The following is a 17,423-nucleotide window of genomic DNA, read 5'->3' on the forward strand; positions in this document are numbered from 1 at the left end:
GTTGCTGCTCCCAAGTAAGTTTTGAGGGGAGGAGTCTTTCTGTGTTACCTCTAATCTGATTCACAGGAAATTAGAGATGCTGATGAAATTTAAGAGAGTATCCAATGTAACCTCCTTGCTTTTTGGATGAAAAAAAGAGTCCAATTTGAGTAATGTGCTCAGGATGACACTGATATTTAGTGCCAATATAAAAAGTTGGTTCTGATTTCTAACCCAGTGCTTTTTTCATTATACCATGCTACCAAAAAAACTATATTCTCTAGGAGGTACATAAAAGCAAGGCAAAACAAAACAAACTGAAAAGGCATCTTGAGATTTGAGACCAAGATAAAGAGCTACATGCTCTTGTCTTTGACTTGCCCTTTTAAAAACAGCTTAACTGATCATCAGAGAAATGCAAATCAAAACCAGAGTAAGATATCAGCTCACACCTGTCAGAATGGCTAAAATAAAAAACACAAGAAACTAGTGCTGGTGAGCAAGTGGAGAAAAAGGAATCCTCGTGCACCATAGATGGGAATGCAAACTGTGGAACAGTATGGAGGGTCCTCAAAAAATTAAAAATAGAATTACCATATGATCCATAATTCAGCTAGTGGGTATTTACCCAAAGAATATGAAAACACTAATTTGAAAAGATGTACCCTTATGTTTATTGCAGCATTATTTATAATAGCCAAGATATGGAATTAGTACGTGTCCCTGGATAGATGAATGGGTAAAGATGTGGTATAGATTTACAATAGAATATTACTCAGCCATAAAAAAGAATGAAATCTTGCCATTTGCAACAACATGGATGGAGCTGGAGAGTATAATGCTAGGTGAAATAACTCAAAGAGAGACAAATACCATATGATTTCACTAATATGTAGAATTTAAGAAACAAAACAAATGAACAAAGAATAGAGAGAAACCAAGAAACAGACCCTTAACTATAGAGAACAAACTGAGTGTTACCAGAGGGGAGGTGGGTCAGGGGGATGGGTGAAATATGTCAAGAGAATTCAGAGTACACTTATCACGATGAGCACTGAATAATGTATAGGATTGTTGAATCACTGTATTGTACACCTCAGGCTAATATAAAACTATATATTTAACTATACTGGAATTAAAAGATGTAAAATAATAAAATAGTGATATAGTGAATAAAAAGCTTAATTGAGGAATTATTGGCATTCAACAAATCGCACCTATTTCAAGTATACAATTTGATTAAGCTTTGATGTACATACACACACACACTCAGATATACCTGTATATAAATACATTGTGAAACAATAGCTAGAACCAAGATAATGAATACATTCTTCACCCTCATGAGTTTCCTAGTACACCTTTAGTAATCTCTTTCTTTTTTCTTTTTTAAATATAATGTGCACTTTTTTATTGGCTACTCTTAAGATTTGTTTTTGCTTTTTTTTTCAATTTGATTATGATGTGTCTTGGTGTAATTTTATTCTCCTTTCTTTTATTTGGAGTGCATTGAGTTTCTTGGATCTCTGTGTTGATAGATTTTTATCAAGCTTGGAAAACTTTCAGCTACAATTTTTTCAGATATTTTTTTGTCCTCTTTTTAGTCCTCCTCTTTTTCAGAGCCCCCTAAAACACACGTATTAAGCCACTTGAATTTGTCCCACAGCTCACTGATACTATGTTGTTAAAAAATCCTCTTTTCTTTTTGTTTTTCTTTTGGATATTACTAATGTCTTCAAGTTCGCTGTTTAATTCTGCAATTTTTCTTCCATTAATCCCATCAGTGTATTTTTATTTTACACATTAACAGTTATAATATGTACAAATTCAGTTTGGGTCTTTTAAAATATTTTCTGTATCTCTGCTTAACTTTGTGACTTTATGGGTTACAGTTATAACTTTTTTAAAAAAAGATTTATTTATTTGAGAGAGAGAGAGTGAGCCGAGAGTGCGAGTGCGTGCATGCACGAGCAGTGAGAGGGACAGGGGGAAAGAGAGAGTCTCAAGCAGACTCCGCTGAGCATGGAGCCTGATGCCAGGCTTGATCTTGCGACACTGAGATCATGACCTGAGCTGAAATCAAGAGTTTGCCGCTTAACTAACTAAGCCACCCAGGTGCCCCCAGTTATAACTCTTTTAATGTCCTGTCTACTAATGGTAACATGTTAATGCTAACATGTGTCAGTTCTGATAGATTTTTCTCCTTATTTTTGTAGATTTGACAATCTTTGGATTCCAGACATTTTGAATTTTATTTTGCAGATTCTAGATATGCAGTGTGTAATTTGTAGAGCTATACTGGCTAAAGACGTGGTGAAACCATCAAAACATAAATATCATTTACATGCAGAATTTAGCAACATGTGCATTCATCAAGTATATGTGTAATTTACACATGATGGTGATAGGAAGGAAGAATTAGCATATTTTTCAGCTTAGTTGCCATCAAACATAATGAATTCTAAAATGTATAAAACTGTGGATAATTACATTGTCAAAAAATGTGGTTTAGAGTTAAAGATTTACGTATGAGTATCTTCTGATGGTGTAGCTACAGTGACAAAAATATTCAGCAGTTATTCAGATTATGTGAATTTATAAGTTTATTTTTTTAAATAAACATATTGACATCACATTATACCTACATTTCACTACCAAGATGATAGTTATTTATCAATATTATATTGGCATCTTTCTCTGTCATCACAATTTATTGTTGCAGGAGATCATCAAAAGGACATGATGACCAGTTGACCCACAAACTAAATCTGGGCAATTAGAGGCTTTTTACCCCCTCCCCCGTCCTAAGAATGTATATTCTACCCACCATTCCCACAGTGGGGGCTGTTTCAAGGAGGTAGCCTTGAGCAAGTAAGGTGCTGTTGAGACCATCCAGACTGAATACATGACTGAACCCAGTTAAGGCCTATATACATACTTTTCAGATTCTTGTGGGTGGGTGCGGAAATCCACTTGTGTTGCAGCCATACAAGACAAGGCTTGTAAGTTCCCTTAAAACTACTACCTACTTAAAAAACAAAAATACAGAAAAAACTGCCACTTACCAATCTAGAGTGGTCTGCCCCTTTCTTTCATCTCTCCTGACCCTCCATGTACAGGGCCAATTTATGAACCAAACTTTAGAGAGATAGTATAATATTCCACTGTAACTTTATCTTACTTATTTAATGAGTCTTGTGCTCACAAATAAGTTGAGCCATTTTAAATTTTTTATTCTTTAAACAAGTCCTATAATGAACATTCTTATACATGTATGTATACATCCCTTTATTTATATCATTACATTCTTGTCCAATTTATTACTTAGGCTAAATTCCCATAAGTTGGGGAATAAAGCCAAAGGATACAATACATATTCCCAAATGTGACTATATACTGTCTTAGACAATGGGAATTATTCAATTTGATCTTAACTATGTCACAAGAAAAAGTGATAGTTCATAGCTGTTGTGTCTGTGGCCCTCATTAATAAGGAGGTTGCTTACTTTTCATGTTTATTAAGCATTTGTTTTCACTTTTTTTAAAGATTTTATTTATTTATTTGGCAGAGAGAGACAGCCAGCGAGAGAGGGAACACAAGCAGGGGGAGTGGGAGAGGAAGAAGCAGGCTCCCAGTGGAGGAGCCTGATGCGGGGCTCCATCCCAGGACCCTGGGATCACGCCCTGAGCCGAAGGCAGACGCTTAATGACTGAGCCACCCAAGCGCCCCACTGAGCCACCCAGGTGCCCCTGTTTTCACTTTTTTAAAGAAAGGTTTTATTTATTTATTTAGGGAGAGTGTGAGCCAGGGGAGGGGCAGAGAGAGGGAGAGAGAATCTCAGGCAGACTCCATGCTGAGTGTGGAGCCCCACGAGAGTCTCAGTCTCAAGAACCCTGAGATCATGACCTGAGCTGAAATCAAGAATCAGACACTCCACCAACCGAGCCACCTAGATGCCCCTCTTTACTTTTTATAAGATGTCTGATCATATGTTTTGTGCATTTTTAAAATGGAGTTATTGTGCTTTTCTTTCTTTTTTTTTTTAAAGATTTTATTTTATTTATTTGACAGAGATAGAGACAGCCAGCGAGAGAGGGACCACAAGCAGGGGGAGTGGGAGAGGAAGAAGCAGGCTCACAGCGGAGGAGCCTGATGTGGGGCTCGATCCCATAACGCTGGGATCACGCCCTGAGCCGCAGGCAGACGCTTAACGACTGTGCCACCCAGGCACCCCCATTGTGCTTTTCATTTTGATTTGTATGAGTTTTTAAATTATCTCTTTTTATTTATTTATTTTTTAAATTTTTTATTATGTTATGTTAGTCACCATACAGTACATCATTCATCATTAGTTTTTGATGTAGTGTTCCATGATTCATTGTTTGCGTATAACACCCAGTGCTCCATGCAATATGTGCCCTCCTTAATACCCATCACTGGCCTCTCCCAATCCCCCCACCCCCTTCACCTTCTGAAATCCTCAGTTTGTTTCCCAGAGTCCATAGTCTCTCATGATTCATTCCCCCTTCTGTTTACATTCTTCCCTTCCTTCTTCTACCGATCTCCCTGCTATTCCTTATGTTCCATAATGAGTGTGAATTATCTCTTTTTTAAAAAAGATTTATTTCTTTATTTTAGAGAGAGAAAGAGTGCATTCTCGTGTGCTATTGGGGGGGGAGGGGAAGAGGGAGAGAATCTCAAGCAGACTCCCCACTGAGTGTGAAGCCCATTGTGGGGCTCTATCTCACCATCTATGAGATCAGGACCTGAGCTGAAACCAAAAGTCACACGCTTAGCTGACTGAGCCTCCCAGGCATCCCTAGGTTATCTCTTGATCGTTTCATTGCAAATATTTTCTAAGTGTTTCATTTTTATGTTGCCTCTTATATTTTTGCCATTTTAAATTAGCATTAAATTAGTATTTTCCTTTGTGTTTTCTGCCTTTGCTATTATGTTAGAAATATCTTTGCTATTTGAAATTTTCAAAATTTTACATACATTTTAATAGTTTTGTCATTTTATTTTTATTTTTTAAAGATTTTATTTATTTATTTGACGGAGAGAGAAAGAGAGAGCCACAGAGCACAAGCTGAGGGAATGGCAGAGGGAGAGGGAGAAGCAGACTCCCTGCTGAGCCAGATGCAGGGCTCGATCTGAAGACCCTGGGATCATGACCTGAGCTGAAGGCAGACGCTTAAATGACTGAGCCCCCCAGGAGCCCCTAGTTTTGTCTTGTTAGTTTTATATTTAAGTTTTAATAACTCTGGAATTTTAAAAATGTAAGATGAAAGATATGAATCTATTTATTTTTAATTAGTGTCTGGTCAGTTTTCCCAGTATCATTTATTGAATAATACATTATTTCTTCTCACTAATTTAAAGTTACATTTTGTTATTTAATATATTCTCAGTTAGGTTTTATATAGTAAATATTTGTTTGGTTGTAACCACATAGTTAATTGATATATTTTCTCACTATTTTTCCTCGGACTTTTAAAAATGGAATTGTCTTCCTTCTGGTTAAGTATATCCTTTAGAGTTTTTTTTTTAAATTTTCAATCTATGAAGGTAAACTACAGGTTTTGTTATAGGTAGAACTTCTTTGTGTTGGAAAGCTAGTTTCACTGGTTTTGCATTACTTGAGATTGGCAGTTATTTTCTCTTAGTACATTGTAATTTTCTGTTTCCCTCTATTGTTATTGAAAAGTCAGTTGTCAGTCTAATTATTGTTCCTTTGTTGGTGCTTTGTCCTTTCTTTCTGGCTGTATTTATTTTTCCCTCTTCATGTTCCGCAATTTTACTGTGATGTGTCTCGGAGTGTATTATTTTGGGACAGTATATGAACATGGAATACACTGGGGTTTTTGAATCCGAGAATTGGAATCTTTTATCAATTCTGGAACAATATCAGTTATTGCTTGTCCAGAATGGAACTGCAATTGGACATGTATTAGACCCTCTCATTCTATACTCCATGGCTCTTAATCTTTTTTGTTTTTATTTTCTTGGAAATATTCCTTTGTTGTCTTTTTTTCCCCCAACTTTATTGAGACGTAATTGGCATATAACATTGTGTACATTTAAGGTGTACAATGTGATGATTTCATAAATGTATATATTGCAAAATGATTACCATAATAAAGTTAGTTAACACATTTAATCACTTCATAGTTAATAGTTTTTCTTTTTTGTGGAGAGAACTTTTTTAAAAGTTTTTATTTTAATTCCAGTTAGTTAACATAAAGTGTCACATTGGTTTCAGGTGTACAATATAGTAATTCAGCAGACCCATACATAACCCTGTGCTCATCACAAGTGTATTCCTTAATTTCCACTACCTATTTAGTCCATCTCCCTCTACCCCTATAATCATCAGATTGTTCTTTATAGTTAAAAGGCTGTTTCTTGCTTTGACACTCTTTCTCTTTCATTTTTTTCCTTTGCTTGTTTGTTTTGTTTCTTAAATTCCACAAATGAGTGAAATCATATGGTATTTGCTTTTCTCTTACTTATTTCACTTAGCATTATACTCTCTAGCTCATCCATATTGTTGCAAATGGCAAGCTTTCAATCTTTTTTATGGCTGAATAATTATCCATCATGTTTATGTACCACATCTTCTTTACCCATTCATCAGTTGATGGACACTTAGGTTGCTTACATATCTTGGCTGTTACAAATAATGCTGCTATAAACATGGGGTGTCCATGTCCCTTTGAATTAGTGTTTTTGTTTTCTTTTTAAAATTATTATTATGGTATATTGGTTACCATACAGTGTTTTTGTATTCTTCGGGTAAATATGTGGAAAGAACTTTTAAGATTTACTGTCTTAGTAACTTTTTTTTTAAGGTTTTATTTGAGAGAGAGAGTGAGTGAGTGAGAGAGAGAGCATGAGTAGGGGGAGAGGGAGAGGGAACGGGAGAGGGAGAAGCAAACTCCCTGCTGAGCAGGGAAGCTGATGCTGGGCTCAATCCCAGGACCCCGGGATCATGACCTGAGCTGAAGGCAGACACTTAACTGAGTGAGCTACCCCGGTGCCCCCTGTCTTAGTATTTTTCAAGTATGCAATACAGTGTTGTTAAGTAAAGTTATCATGACGTACATTAGATGCCTGGCACTTATTGGTTTTATAACTGAAAGTTCATACTCTCTGACCACCCATTTCACCTACCCTTCTGTCTCTTGCAACTGCCAATTTACTTTCTGTTCCTATGAGTTCAGTTTTTCTAGATTTCACATATAAGTGAAATCTACAGTATTTATTTCTTTGTATGACTTATTTCACTTAGCACAATGCCCTAAAGGTTCATCTGTATTATCCCAAATGGCAGAATTTCCTTATTTTTTATGGCTGAGTAATGTTCCATTTTCTGACAAAACACTTAGGTTGTTTTCATGTCTTGGGTATTGTGAATAATGATGTGATGAACATGGGAGTGCAGATAATCTCTTATAGACAGTGCACAAGGGTTCCCCTTTTTCCACTTTCTTGCCAGTACTTGTTATCTCTTATCTTTTTGATATTAGCCATTCTAACAGGTGTGCAGTGATATCTCATGTGGCTTTGACTTGCATTTTCCTAATGATTAGTGATGTTGAGTACCTTTTTATGTACCTGTTAGTCATTTGTGTATCTTCTTTGGAAAAATATCTATTCAGGTCCTTTGCCCTTTTTTAACCCAATTATTTACAAAAATTTGCTATTTCATGAGTTCCTTATATATTTTGGAAAATAATCCCTTACAGATATATGGTTTGCATATATTTCCTCCCATTCCATAGGTTGTCTTTTCATTTTGTTGGTGGTGTCCTTTGCTGTGCAGAAGCCTTTTATTTGGTGTACTTCTACTCATTTACTTTTGCTTTTTTTCTTATGCTTTTGGGTTAATATCCCAAAAATCATTGCCAAGACCAATGTCAAGGATTTTTTCCCCTTTGTTTTCTTGAAGAACTTTATGGTTTCAGGTCTTACGTGTAAATCTTTAATTCATTTCTAGTAAATTTTTTTGAGTGGTGTAAGGTAGGGGCCCAGTTTCATTCTTTTTCACGTGGCTATCCAGTTTCCCCAGCACCACTTATTGAAGAGACTATCTTTTTCTTATTGAGTATTCTTGGCTTTCTCATCAAATTTTAGTTGACTGTATATGCACGAGTATTTTTGTGCCCCCAATTCTGTTCCACTGGTCTGTGTGTCTGTTTGTATTCCAGTACCATAGTTTTAATTATTGTAGCTTTGTAATATAGTTTGAAATCAGGGAGTATGATGTCTCCAGATATGTTTTTCTTTCTCAGGATTGCTTTAGCTATACAAGGTATTTTGGGATTCCATAAGAATTATAGGATGTTTTTTTTAAGATTTTTTTTATTTGTCAGAGACAGAGAGAGCGATTGAGCACACAAGCAGGGGGAGTGGCAGGCAGAGGGAGAAGCAGGCTCCCCACTAAGGAAGGAGCTCAATGTGGGAGTCAATCCCAGGACCCTGGGATCATGACCTGAGCTGAAGGTAGATGCTTAATCAATTGAGCTACCTAGGCGTCCCTGTTTTTTCTATTTCTATAAAAAATGCCTTTGGAATTTTGATAGGGTTTGCATTGAATCTATAGGTGGCTTTGGGTAGTATGGACATTTTAACAATATGAATTCTTCCAATCCATGAGCATGGGATATCTTTCTATTTATTTGTGTCTTCTTCAATTTCTTTTTTCTGTGTCTTATAGTTTTTAGTGTAGAGATCTTTCACCTCCTTGGTTAGATTTATTGCTTAAGTATCTTACTGTTTTTGATGTTTTTACAATTGGGATTGTTTTCTTTATTTTTTTCCAGATAATTTGTTGTTAGTGTAAGAAACAACTGATTTTTGTATGTTGATTTTGTATCTTGCAAATTTACTGAAACTGTTTATTAGTTCTAACAGTTTTTTGGTGAAATCTTTAGGGTTTTTATATATGTAAGATCATATCATTTGCAGATGGAGACAATTTTACTTCTTCCTTTCTGATTTGGATGCCTTTCATTTCTTTTTCCTGACTAATTGCTCTGGCCAGGACTTTCAGTATTAGGTTGAATAGAAGTGGTAAGAGTAGGCACCCTTGTCTTGTTCCTGATCTTAGAGGAAAAGCTTTCAGCCTTGGGTGCGATGTTAGCTATGGCCTTGTTACCTATCACCTTTATTATGTCAAGGTGTATCTTTCTATACTCAACCTTAGGGGAGTTTTTGTCATAAAAGGATTTTGAATTGTGTCAGGTGCTCTTTCTCTATTAAAATAATCATTTGATTTTTATCTGTCATTTTATTAATGTAATGTAGTACATTTATTGATTCATGTTGTTGAATCATCTTTGTATCCTAGGATAAGTCCTACCTGATCAAATTGTATGATCTTTTTAATGTACCATTGAATTCAGTTTGCTGGTATTTTGCTGAGAATTTTTTCATCTGTATTCACCAGGGGTATTGTCCTGTAGTTTTCTTTTCTTGCAGTGTCCTTATCTGGCTTTGCTCTCAGGGCAATGCTGACTTTGTAAAATGAATTTGGGAGTATTCCCTCCTCTTCATAATTTTTTGGAAGAGTTTGTGAAAGATTGGCATTCATTCTAAGTGTTTAAAATTCACCAGTAAAATGTTCTGGTCTTAGGCTTTTCTTTGTTGGGGGATTTTTTTTTTTTTTTAAAGATTTTATTTATTTATTTGACAGAGAGAGAGACAGCAAGAGAGGGAACACAAGCAGGGGCAGAGGGAGAGGGAGAAGCAGGCTTCCCGCTGAGCAGGGAGCCTGATACAGGGCTCGATCCCAGGACCCTGGGATCATGAACTGAGCTGAAGGCAGATGCTTAACGACTGAGCCACCCAGGCACCCTGGTTGGGAGATTTTTGATTACTGATTTAGCTCCTTACTTGTTTTCTATTTCTTCATGGTTTCTTCATGATGCAGTCTTGGTAATCTATGTTTCTAGGAATTTTCTCATTTCTTCCAGGTTGTCTAGTTTGTTGGTCTAAAATTGTTCATAGTAGTGACTTATGATCCCTTGTATTTGTGTAGTATCAGATCTGAGCACTGGTTGCTATAAGTTCCTAACCCTTCTCCATCCCTATTTGATCTCCAGTAGTTTGGCCCGGTAAAATCCCCCAGTGATCTCCATGGGATAAGACCTGAATAGACCTCTTGGAAAGTGTCTCATAAAGCTAGAGAAGCTGGGGGTGCCTGGGTGGCTCTGTCGGTTAAGCATCTGCCTTTAGCTCAGGTCATGGTCCTGGGGTCCCAGGGTCCTGGTGTCCTGGGATCGAGCACTGCATCGGGCTCCCTGTTCTTCGGGGAGCCTGCTTCTCTCTCTTTCTGCCCCCGGCTTGTGCTCTCTCTTGCTCTCTCAAATAAATAAATAAATAAATAAATAAATAAATAAATAAAATCTTAAAACAAAACAAAACAAAACAGAGAAGCTGAATGTCTACCTTGGGATATCTTTTAACTACCAAAGAAACTAAGGCCCTGGGGACGGGGCATCTCAGTGCAATGTAGTCAAAGTAAAACATCTCCTCTTACCCCGCTTATGTGGTCCTCCTTGGTTTCTGTGGTTCAAGGGGTATTTCAGCTATACGCAAGGGGTTCTAGGATTTTTCACAATGGTGTCTTTTCTATGGGTAGTTCCTAACTGGGTTTGTAAGGGGGACTAATGTCAAAGCAACCTGTATTGCTGTACTGAGGCTGTCATTAACCTGTTTTTCATCATTTTCATCTCTTTATCTCTTTGGATTTACTTCTAGGTAATTTAAAATCTTTTGTCGTCCACCAATTCTATTTTTAGCTGTGTCTTGTTTGTTTTATCCCTCCATCAAGATTTTAATTTCATTATTTTAGTATCTATTTCTAGATTTTACTTGTTTCCAATTCCAAGTGCTTAATTATTTTGTATGAGCTCGTGTTTCTTATATTTTCAGGCCTCTCTTTTATTTCTTTAAATCATATTCAATATGGTTATTTTAGTTTTGGTGCCTGAGAATTCCATTTGCAGATCTTTTTTGGGGTCTGTTATATGTTTCTCAGTCATATTGCCTTATTTTTCATGTGTTTAGTAACTTTTTTTTTTTTTTGACTGTGGACTCTTTATTTTCTTTGGAGTTCTATCTCTAAGAAATATTTGAGCTCTGGATTGAAGCAGAGTTCCTCTAGGCACGATTAACATTGGCTTCTGTCAGTTGCTTAGTGGAACTACCAAATTTAACCAGGTTGAATTAAATTCTCTGGTTAAGGATTTTTGTCCTCATAGATGGTGTGCATTTGGACTACAACAATCATGGGTAAACTAGCTTGTTATTAATTATCAGGGGATTTCCCCTTGCCTTCATTTAGTGCCAAAGTAGAAACAGGCAAGATTTTGCCATCCCCCCCTTTTTACAGTTTTAATTTAGATTCCAGTTTGTTAATATGCAGTATAATATTAGTTTCAGGTGTACAATATAGTGATTCAGTGCTTCCATAGAACACCCAGTGCTCATCACCAGTGCCCTCCTTCAACCCCATCACCTATTTCACCCATCCCCCTACCCACCTCCCGTCTGGTAACTATCAGTTTGTTCTCTGTGGTTGAGTCCTGTCTCTTGGTTTGCTTCTCTCTCTTTTATGTCCCCCTTTGCTCATTTTTGTTTGTTTGTTTCTTAAATTCCGTGTATAAGTGAAATCGTATGGTATTTGTCTTTTTCTGACTGACTTATTTTGCTTAGCATAATACTCTCTAGCTCCATCCACATCGTTGCAAATGGCAAGATTCCATTCCTTTTTATTTGCCATCCCTTTTTGTGCAGTGGAGTTCATTTTGTATCTGAGAATGAGGTGCTCTAGCTTTATGTGTAGTTTATTAGTTTACTCATTTAGAGTAGATCCTAGGAATGATCTCTCTCTAGAGATCTATGTAGGCATCAGAGAAGAAACTTAAGGTCCCTAGGGTTCAGCAGAAACTTTAGGGCAAAAGTCAGGTTTGGTGCTTGTTAACCTGTATGGGTGCCCTTTTCACTTCATTTTCGGGCTCTGTGTGTATTTTGCTTTCTTTCCTGCTTGCTTTTGCACTGAATTGAATTAAAAATTTTTTGCCATTTTATCCAACATGTTATTATTTCATCCTTGAGTGTTGTTCATCCACTCTTATCCACCATGTTGCCATACATGAAAATCCTGGTAATCTTTATTTCCTCTTTGTTTTTTTCCTGTATTTTTAAATGGCATTCACTTTGATAATAAGAAACTTCTGTGCAACTATAAAATTAGACTCTCTAGTGTTTATGTATTTATTTTTAAAAATATTTTATTTATTTGAGAGAGAGAGAGAGAGTACAGAGTGTGGGGGAGAAGCAGACTCCCCATTGAGCAGGGAGCCAGACGCAGGGCTTGATCTGGGATCCAGGATCACGACCTGAGCCAAAGGCAGACGCTTAAGCCACTGAGCCACTCAGTCACCCCAGATTCTCTAGTGTTTAAATGTTAAATGGGAAAATTTGAATGTTAGAGAAATAACTTCATGTATGAATTATGATAGTTTTCTTTTTCTTTTTTTTTTTTTAAAGATTTTATTTATTTATTTGACAGAGAGAGAGACTGCCAGCGAGAGAGGGAACACAAGCAGGGGGAGTGGGAGAGGAAGAAGCAGTCTCCCAGCGGAAGAGCCTGACGTGGGGCTCGATCCCAGAATGCTGGGATCACGCCCTGAACCGAAGGCAGACGCTTAACGACTGAGCCACCCAGGCGCCCCACTGAGCCACCCAGGCGCCCCGATAGTTTTCTTAATATAGATGAATTTTCCACTTTCCCAGTACTTCTGGTAAATTTGGCACAATGTTGACTTCTCAATATTCATTTATTTTCTTGTTAACATTCTATTCCTTCTTTTGTAATGTTAACAAATGATTTTTAATTAAAGATAGCTATCCATTCTACTCTAGCTAAATCCTTGATGAACTTTTGTGTTCTCTGCCACACAGTCATACTTAAGGCTTTAATGCTAGTGATATTTATCCTTTAGCCAGGAGCATTAAAATCACCAGTTCCCTTTGAAAGACCTCATTTAATCAACTGCATTAGTAATCTACTTAATGCAATCATAGGCTAATTAAATAAAAAAGAAAATCAGTACATTATGCCAGTTAAACTATTGGAATCTATGAAGTTTAATAGGAAAGGACAAATTATAAAATCTTTGTTATATACCCTATTTCAGTTCTTTCTTCCTCAGTGGGAGAAAACATATATTATAGCATTATCATTATTTTTTAAAAATTTGAGTATAGTTGACATGCAATCTTAGATTAGTTTCAGGCGTACCACATATCGACAATTTCATAAATTATACTTTGTTCACCACAAGTGTAGCTGCCATCTGTCATCACACATTGCTATTACAATATCATTGACTATATTCCATAGCATCATTATTATGTAAAATACTTGATGGTGCCTTTGTAAGTGTACAAAACTACTTTTATATTATTTTTATTGCTGTCATACTCTGCTATAAAGAACTAACTGCATTTGAAAGCATATTAAAGATAGTTTAAGATAGGAGACTAGAAAGAAAATTAGCTGATGAGATTCTTTTTCTCAAGAAATTTTTTTCAGGTCACACTTAGGAGAAGGTATATTTGATCTTTCCCCTGGAAAACCATCAGGTTATTTTAAGCTTAGGTTAGCTAAATTATCAGAGGAGTATATTTTTCTTGGGTGGTCAGAAACATCGTATTACTAAGTACATTACCATAAAGTGAAGAGCATTTTAAAGTTTGGATTTCTTACTGCTCTGGTATATTGAGTTAGTTTAGCACAAACTTCCAGTAAGTATGAGAGTTTGGAGGAGGGTTTTCTCTACCTGCCTGTGGTTTTCACCCAAAGATTTTCAACATTTCAACATTGATGTTGGCATTGCCTGAGAAGATATTTCAAATGCCACCTTTGCTTTGGAGAGACAGCTGAAATATTGATTTGTAGAGTGATCCTTTTGTTCTGCATGTAATCTAGTCCAGATTGTGGACTAAGTGATCCTCCTGTGCTCTCTTGTTTCCCGTAAGAAGCATGGGCCACACAGTCCTGGTTTCTGTGTGTCTCTTCCACTGGACTACCAGGCCAGGTCTTGTGCCCTATAAGGGGTCATGCACATCATAGCTGTGCAGTAAGTGCCTATTAAATAAATAGGTGTTAAAAATAAAAGTAAACCAAAAATAAATAAATAAATAAATAAATAAATAAATAAATAGGTGTATGAATGTTTGAACTTTTTTGGAATGGGTTTCCTATAATCATCCCTTTGGCTATTACTCTTATCTCAGAATGATCCCTAAAGAAAGCTTAGATCTAGAGAAATCCTTCATCATTTTCATCATGGATTTGCTGGCCAAAAAGGGGTTTCAAACTCAAATTAATGCTTATTTCTTGGAAACTGATTTTTGACTTTATAGTCACATTCATATTTAGCTTTTATAACATGCAAAAGTAAAACCACATCCAATTCTTCACTTATTTGGTGGTAAAAGAGTTGGGCTGTCATGATATAATTAAGGCCATTTTACAGGTGGGTTTTAGAAGTTTCTTTTATGTGATGAATCTTGATTCTTGCTTTGAGTTTTTTTTTTAACTGCCCTTTGATTCTACACGTATTTGTTATGCATAGAACACTGAATATTCTACTCTGAGACATGAAGAGGGTAAGAATTAGAGTATTCTTAGCATGTTTCAGAACTAATGGACAAAGAACTGGTTGAAGTTAAAGAGAAACAAGGTAGAGATGGTGTCAAGAAAAGGGGGCATGTGTTTGCCATTAACCTGTTATAATTAAAGCACTGTGGAGGAGCAGATACACTCTGTCTCCCACTGTTTCCCTTTTCTCTTGGAAGGGCAAGGCCAGGAAATTCCTAGGTTTGTTGAGTTCATTTGTTCACCTATTTGACAAAAAGAATATTGAGCATCTGCCATGTGGCCATGGGGCTTGAAACTGGTACCTCGGCAGTTTTCGTACTGGTAGGGATAGGCAGACATTGTTAGAACAGTGTCTGGCACATGATAGAAACTCCATAAAAATTACTTGTGATTATTATTATTAAGGTAGCCCTATAGTATGGGGGTGCAGAGACCAACAAAGTCAGTTACACTGTGATTATATCTCAGAGGATTGGATACAGGATAACCAGATTTCAAGAAGAAAATGTAGGAACTACATTTTGTTTATTTCAAATTATTGATTTCAAAGAGGACCCCTCTACCAGCAAAACTGAGAACCCTCATTTGTTGACTCAGTGCAGCAACTTCAGGGGAATCCCAGTAAAATTAGAGGCTCCTTGGAGGCCAGTCCACAGCAGGAAGTGTAGTAAGAGTATCATCCAGCCCTCCTCATCTCTGCTCAGCTGTCCAAGGCTGCTTATCCATTCATTGTGAATGACACCAGGATGTGCCCTGGCTTTCTGACTGGTCCGTGCTGCCTGCCCTTAATAGTAGCCCACATTTCATACAGGTAGTCTGATGTCCTTACTTTTTTGGGGAAAAAAAATTTTTTTTTTGTCTTTTACATCCTGACTGCAAATTGGAATTCCAAGACTTAATTCAGGTTGTGATACTGGTGTTGCTACCTAGGGTCTTAATTTATGAGCCTCCCATTTCAATAGGAGTATCTTGATTCAATTTATGGAGCTGTCATTTTAGTATGAATATTTTAGGTCTGAGTTCTGCCTTGAAAATCACACCTGTGTGCTAAACTGTTTTTGCTGTTTTAGTCATGTTTATTTTGGTTTATGAATTGATGTCATGGGAAAAGAGCAAGACAGAGTCCTGTCTCTGTTTCTTCATGTCTAGAGTACCTCCTGTGTAGTGTTCCCTCCATATATGACTTTTAAAATTTTCATTGTGAGCTTTCAGAATGTCACATTCTGATTTTTTTCTCTGTGAAATAAACAAGAAAGCCAATTAAGCAATAGAGAAGAAACTATTAATCAGGTGACAACATATTTTCCAGAAGACTCAAATTAAGCAAAACTCTGTAAGTAAATACCAAGTATAGTGATGTTCTATCAAAAAAGCAGAATGAATTTAAATTATCATATTTTTAGCACATTATCAGAGATATCACCTGTAGGGATTCCCATGTGTAGTGATGATATTGTCTAATAAAATGTCACTTAAATATGTTTTTATATTATTTTAAGTAAAAACCCATTTAAAAGAAAACATGCATGTAATGTCTCAGCATTTTCTTGCACATTTCCACATTATCAAATTTTCATGTCATTCCATCTGTCTTTATTTTCAATATTAAATGCTCTGGTTCAATTTAATTCAATCAAACATTGATTGCACATTTACTGTGTGTCACTTATATCTTTCTCCCTCTTCTAAGCTCCTATATAACTTGCTGTCTGAACCACTTATATGGCATTGATTGATGTATTACAGTTTTTTTTGTGTGTGTGTGTGTTTCAGTCTTATCTACTTGACTACATTTCATGGTCTTGAAAGTTAGGGAATTATAGTTTTCTGTTCCTTTAATAGTTTCTATTACCTAGGTGCACAGTAGAAAGTCAACAAATATTAGCTGATTGGATTAAATGAGTTAATCTGTATAATGGTACCTCCTGAGACATGAAGTAACAAGGGATGGGTAAATAAAATTATTAAATTAACAGTAAATAAAAAATCCTACGGTTGGTATATTTTAGGAAGTGTAGTTAGGGCCTAACATGGTACTAGGCATAAAGAAGGGGACAATAAATGTTTGGTAAATGATTCGAGTGATGATTCATATAAATCTATATAGTGGTAATTTTGCTGAGGTGAGATCTTTTTGGTGTCAACTAGATGTGGCTGCAGTCACTTAGTAGAAATATGTGGGCTGAGGAAAAAGTATAGTGGGATTTAATTAGAAGGTATTAGGGTAAAGAACAATTTGTTCTTAGCTGAACATGTGTTGATAAGAGTACAGGATGTTGGAATAAAGTAGAGATAAGGAGTGGGTTTCCCTCCTGGTTTGAGAAGGTGGACAGGTGGGCATAGAATCAAGTACTGGCAGGGAGTGCAGTTCTGCTTACTGTGTTCAGTCTTAGATTCTGTCAATAAGTGACTCTCAGCTAGCATAATGGGGATGGGAGTAAGGGCTCAAATACAGAGCAGACTAAGGACCAGATGCCTGAGAAGACCCCAAAATATGGTCTCAATAGTGAAGGTAGAGCCAAACTTGGCTAGGGTCCTTCCACTTGGCATCTTCTGGGAGGTTGGTCACTTTTGCTCACACCATCCTTTATTTCAGAAGAGCTTAATTCTTATCATAATTTAATCATAAGTTAATGTGTCTTGAAGCCTGAAGACACCAACTGATGGACATGATAATTTTCCAAACTGAATCAGACTATCGTATTCAGAGCAGTTGGTCATCAGCAAAACCAGAATCTGATACTAATTTTAATGTCTAACAAAATC

Source organism: Ursus maritimus, unplaced genomic scaffold (genome assembly GCF_017311325.1).
Source record: "Ursus maritimus isolate PB19 unplaced genomic scaffold, ASM1731132v1 scaffold_17, whole genome shotgun sequence".
Taxonomy (NCBI): Eukaryota; Metazoa; Chordata; class Mammalia; order Carnivora; family Ursidae; genus Ursus; species Ursus maritimus.